Source organism: Hippichthys cyanospilos, chromosome 4 (assembly GCF_059441005.1).
Source record: "Hippichthys cyanospilos isolate Australia breed blue-spotted pipefish chromosome 4, RoL_Hcya_1.0, whole genome shotgun sequence".
Classification (NCBI taxonomy): Eukaryota; Metazoa; Chordata; class Actinopteri; order Syngnathiformes; family Syngnathidae; genus Hippichthys; species Hippichthys cyanospilos.
The window spans coordinates 24,423,315-24,429,352 of record NC_142372.1 but is presented as its reverse complement, the minus strand read 5'-3'; the positions used below and the strand labels follow the sequence as shown (position 1 = coordinate 24,429,352).

Here is a 6,038-nt window from a genome sequence, read left to right as displayed (position 1 = left end):
GTACGTACCGTTATTACCCAGGAGAACAATTGTCTCAACTGTGTGTATTGTATAAATAATTGAGTTTTCATTTTTTAAGTTTACCAATCAATGTAAACCTGCCTGATATAATATTATCGTACCTTGATTATGAAAAAAAAACACACACACACACACACACACACAAAACTGTAACTATTGCAGGTCTTTCTCAGCCTTTATTGAGCGGATGCGACCATTTTGCAAACGTAGACAAGCTTTACCAAAAATCTGGCTTTACAAAGGGAGGCTAAACCTTGATCGCACAGACAGAAGTATAACTGTGTGAGGGCGAAAGCCTCCACACATGTGTTATTACTCTTTTTTTATTCTGCACGTTTTTAACGAGTTTCAACTCATTCCCAGTTCCGATTCCGATTCACGCCGTTCCAATTTCATATTATTCCACTTACTTATGAGAAGTGTGCTCCCATTTTTCTCATTCCAATTATCATTTTCCCACTATCCCCTCTTTTCCACCCCAAAAACCCCATTGACTTAACATGGAGTGATGTTACATTTCATATTTACAGCTTTCACAGTTAATATTTTCAATACCTAGCTCATTCGTTTCGCCTTAGGGATCGTTCCCATCTTTCCAGTAATTCATCGTTTCCAATATTTCCCATAATTCAATATTTTTCACCCTTTTAATAATTCACAATTCATTTCCATTGGGAGGGCTTCCCGTTCATTCCCAATGGGAGATTTAACATTCCATTTTTGAGCTTTCCCCTTTCATATTCAGACATTTAACTCATTCATATTACCTTATGGATCATTCCCATCATACCTACACAATTTCCACTTTTTTCAGTTTTTCCCTTGTAACCTCTACATTATTTAGTCTATTCAAATAATGTATATGATATACGTTAATATGTTAAAGATGTTTTTTTCCACTGCCATACGCTCCCTTTCACCTAATAATTGAAGTTTTTTGCCATTCAATTTCCACTTTTTTCTGATTTCTCCCAATATCTTCTATATTATTTGGCCTATTCAAACTGTTCAAATCTTATGTTAAAGATTGTTCTTTCCACTGCCATATACAGTACTTCCTTTTACGCTTTATTTCATGTTTTTGTAATTTGAATACCCTCACAATGTCCCTTTTTTCAGTTTTCCCTGGTATCTTTTACATTATTTTGCCTTTTCAAACCGTTCCTACATTATGTATTAAAAAAGTGTTCTCTCCATTGCCATACACTTCCTTTCACCTATTAATTTATGTTTTTGCAATTTGAATACCCACTCAATTTCCACTTTTTTCAGTTTTTCCCTTGTATCTTCAACATTATTTGGCCTATTCAAACCGTTCCAACTTTGTAATCCTCACATTTCTTCACAGATTCAACCCATACAAATATTCGACGTCATTCCACCATTCAACGCTTCTCCCTTCAGCGCTTATGCCTTCACATGCAATTTCTTCAGTAATTGCACATTTTCTAGTTCATGAAAAACGTTTTCAAAATTCTTAATTAAGTATACAGTTGTGTAAACCTGTACTGAATCATATGCATTTGGTTCCGAAATAACCAATTACAGAGAGTTGGTGAGGGCTCAGACAATTAAATAAATGGACAAAAGAGTTGTTAAAAAAAAAAAAAAAAAAATTAACAAAGGTAAAATAGATTACCTTCATTAAAGAGACACTAAACTTATTTAGTCATTTTCGGCAGTGAAATATCACGATTTTGTCTATAATTAATTTTATAATTAAAATATTTTTTATGTTCAATTTATACCATAAAAAAGACACTCTTTCTCTGGACTCAAAATGTCATCACATGCACTTACGGGTAACGACCAATCACGGCTCAGTTTGCAAACATCATCTGACCAAACTGAGAAAATAAGTCAGCTGTGATTAAGCCTAGTGCACGTGAAGCAATTTTCAGGCGGTAACAAATGGGCAATTCCGTTATTTTAAAGATATTAATTATACTTATAAATAATTAGGTTCTTTGACTCATGAGAAAAAGTCAATTTTTAATGCTGATATTGGCTAATTAACTGTCCAAGAGCCATTCTGCTGCAGTTTCTCTGGCGAGTTCCAGTCGCTGTTAAAAAATAGCCGCGGCAGTAGGGACGTGAGTGACTTTTCTTGCTACCTCTGCTACTCTTTGGCTGCGCCCGGAGAAAAGCTGCAGCAAGAGCATCAGCACAGACTGAGCAAGTTCCAAACTACAAGCATCTATTTCAGATTTTGCCCCTTCTCGGAAAAAATATTTCAAGAAGTAAAAATGTTCATCATCGTTCGCTCTGCGCCTTCAAATGACCAGATTTAACAACTGAGGACGGACCATACAGGTATGTTGTTGGCTAATGTTTCCTCTACATTTGTAAATGTTCATGCAGAGTACTCATTGAATGGGTTCGCGTTTGTTCTTAATATTTAAATGCATAAATCAATTGTGTCACTTTTTTCAAGTATCGTAGTTAAATTTGGCAAGTGGTATTTATTTTTTTAGTTGCCCTCAAGTTGTCTAACTGAAACTTTTATATAATTTAATATTTGGGAACCAACACTTGATTGCGTCAACAAATACGTGAGTACGAAAGTACGAAAATCAGAAGCAGGCAAATTTACATGACATTTGCACAACTCATCTTAATTTTGCGAATAAGTTGTTTGCCGATATGAAATGTAATATCCGGGTAGCATGCACAATCAGTTAACTTAAAAGTCAAGTGATTCGTTATCATAATGTTGACGCAACAAACAAAAAAGCACATCCGAACAAAAATCCATCCAAAACAACAGCAACTAAGACAATTCAATACATAAGCAATTTTCCAGCAAGGAACACTTCAGTAATAGGGATGTTTGATACTAATTAGACATGTCAGGTTGATCATTGCTGTTTGTTGTTCTCGCATTGATTCCCTTGCGGCTTCACAACAGACAGAGCAGTATTGATTCCCTTGTGGCACAGCAGAAATCACACTTTACACGGGCTCTGAAATCGCTAGCGCCACTAGATGGCGGCCGTGAGCAAGGTTGCCAGGTTAAGAGTATAGTGCCTTCCTTTTTTTTTTTTTAAAATATTTTTATTGAAGTGTTTTTACAACACCTGGCCTTTGAGTAAGGAGCATCAAAGGTACTGGTCCTTTGTATAATTGAACATTCTCACTATTTTTTTCTCAGTGACCTGAGACCCCGATGCAAATAACCCGAGAGTAGTAAATAACAAAGCGAGTGACAACGCCTGGCGAGGGCGTGCGAGAAGTCATTCAATTTCTGTTTTCTTTTATCCTCAACTTATTCCATTTAGCGAGAAGGTCTGCAGTATGTTACAGAAACATTTGTCACAAATGTGCTCTTGCAATAACAGTAATGCAGTGTTTGACGACTCGGTAGCTCTTACTTTAATTGAATGTTATTCATTTTTTTTAAGATGATGCTGCAGGAGTGACAGGTTGGTTGTTTCAGTTGGTTATAGTGGTGGACCCACAGTTAATTGTCAAGGCTCAGTCCATGTAAACTGTTGTCAGGTGCGTACATAAACGGTGTGAGACAAATGATTCTAAATAATTCATTATGTTTAGTAGTACATACATGTAGCGATAACGCAGTGCTTTGCTCACCTTTTCCACTTTGCAGCATATGTATTTTCGGGTTTAAAGAGCATATTGACCATGACTGTGTAAAAGCATACAGGTAATTTTTTTTCTTTCATGCACATGTCATTGTTTCCAGTCTGGGCAGGAAGACAGGTATTTTTAATCTAAGAATATTTAACCCTTTCATTCCCGTTGGGACAATGCAACGCACAACTTTCCCAAAAATGTCAGTAGGTATAGGAATTAGATTAAATTGCATCCTAGCAGTTGATTACACACATTCTAATGGATACTAGCAACTTTTCCATACACAACAAACCAGTGCTGGGCCCACTGTCAACAAGGTAGCTTGCATTTTACGATTTCTCCCCAATTAACCATCGAGTACTGCAGAAATATATTGATAATATATACTATATACGTGTGCTACTATATGATCATTTTCACTTCTTTGGCACATTTATATTATAATTATTATAATATACAGATGGGACAAAAAATCCCAGTGGGAATTTTTAAAACTAATTTTCCAAGTATCCTAGACTGATAAACATATAATAGATGCCATAAGTTTTTTTTTTCCTCAGTAGTGAAAGAGTTAAATCTATTGATTGACATTTTAATATTGCAGATAGGAAATATCAGCCTATTGAATGACATGTGCTCATCATACAGGAGGAACATAATATCACTGGGATTTTCACTACACTGAGTATTTTTTTCTCTCTAATGTTGTTGTAAAATTTAAAAGCAATCCAACAGCCAACACATTTATATGTTTTTTTTTTATTTTTAATTTCTCTGTATTATAAATATTACTTGCATAAAAATGTCACCTTTTTTCTGAAGATAAACAAATCAGGGCAGAAAAATGTTAAATTGTTCATATACATATTTGGGTAGATGCAAACTAAGGCCAGTCAGTATATTTTTTTGCAGTCTTTTCTTTTTCTGTAATGGGTTTTAAATCTACAATATTTGTCCAATGAGAAACAGAGGTTGCCCTAAAATATATAAGTATGTATGTAAAATGTCTCTGTGTTTGTGTAATTTGTAATAATTTTTTCCGATAAAAAAAAAAAAGTAAAATGTTGAGGTTGAAAGTCTTGCATCACACCACTTCAGAAGTTGGGAGGAAGATAGCACACGAGGAAGGACATATCACACAAAACCTCTGTTGAACCAGAATACATTTGCCTTTGAAGATAACGTATTTTCAATGCAACAACTGAACTTATAAAAAGATTTTTTTTTCTTTATTGACAATGTTACAGAGGTTAATGAGCGTCTAGGAAATTGTTTCTGAATGATGAAATTAGTTTTTTTCTTTCATTCTACTAATGGTAAAAAAGTTTATACCTTCAATTTGCCTATTAAAAGAGTCAAATGTTTATTGTGCAAGTACATACGCTAAAATCCTCAAAATAAAAAGTCACATGTGAATAGACAAGCCCGAGTAAAGGGTTACAATTTAACCTTTGTGTCACTAAAATATAAGAGTGTTTTGTCGTTGGTTCTATACATTTTGGCAATATTTGTAGGTTGATATTTTGACCTCTGACAACTCAGTTGTTATGTTTCCAGACAACTGAACCTTTTCAACTGGGAAGCCTCATTGTTCTGTCAAATCGATATGTGTAATCAGTGTTGATAAATGGGTCAACACTGGCTCTTGTTTCTCAAGGACACGTTTTGGTATATAGATGTTTTGGTGGCTGCAGCCTGCAAACTTTGCATAAACTCACTCAATAATTCATTCATTCAGATATGCCTTTTGTGTGTATGCACATTTTTGTGTGCATTTGATCAATAACAGAAATGGAAATGAAAATCTCTGATTTGATTCCAAAGAGTATCTTCAGCCGGTCATGCGGGGTAAAGCATTCTGGGCACACTGTGAAGAAGTCTGAGCTCCAGCTCTTACACTCAAGATGAAGCAAAGGCTGAACATCAGTCATGAAATTCCAATAGCACATAAGGTGAAGGTAAAAGGGAGAAGACCATTAAGGGCAGCAGCCCAACGGCTCTCTTATTCATTTGGATACAAAGACAAAGTGGGATAGAAAAGGCAATACACAAAAGCCAACATGAAAGACTTGAGAGTGCTTCTTGCCTTGTGGGTGCTTGGAGTGGACAGGAAAGAAGGTGATAGACTTGACCCGTGAACATGCCCCTCCGGGGTATTGGCAGCAGAACACATACACTAGACCAGTGGTTCTCAAAGTGGGGGGTTCGCGGTTTGACTGCAGGGAGTTCGTGAAATAATTTGGGTGTTTTGGAACTGATTTAGTTCATCTTTTAACAGTTTCGGATTTGTGCCTTGTATGGCTTAGTCCTTGTTTTTTTTAGCGCTACCTCTGGCCGCTGTTGATACTGCATTTTGTGGTGGGGAAGGACCCGTGTTGGGCAAGTCACTTCAAAACTTGAATGCATTATTTATTACTTATTAC

The 6,038-nt window shown here is 35.8% G+C and overlaps 1 protein-coding gene across 5 annotated transcripts in view; it reads left to right on the top strand.

The window, feature by feature from the left end:
- The first annotated feature begins 2,174 nt into the window (after nt 1-2,174).
- LOC148425118 (multiple epidermal growth factor-like domains protein 11) overlaps nt 2,175-6,038 on the top strand; it is a 127,804-nt gene continuing 123,940 nt past the window's right edge. For all 5 annotated transcript variants that reach the window (XM_088413850.1, XM_088413847.1, XM_088413846.1 and 2 more), the window contains exon 1: nt 2,175-2,334. The gene's annotated coding sequence lies outside the window, so the exon portion shown is untranslated. The remainder of the gene's footprint in view (nt 2,335-6,038) is intronic.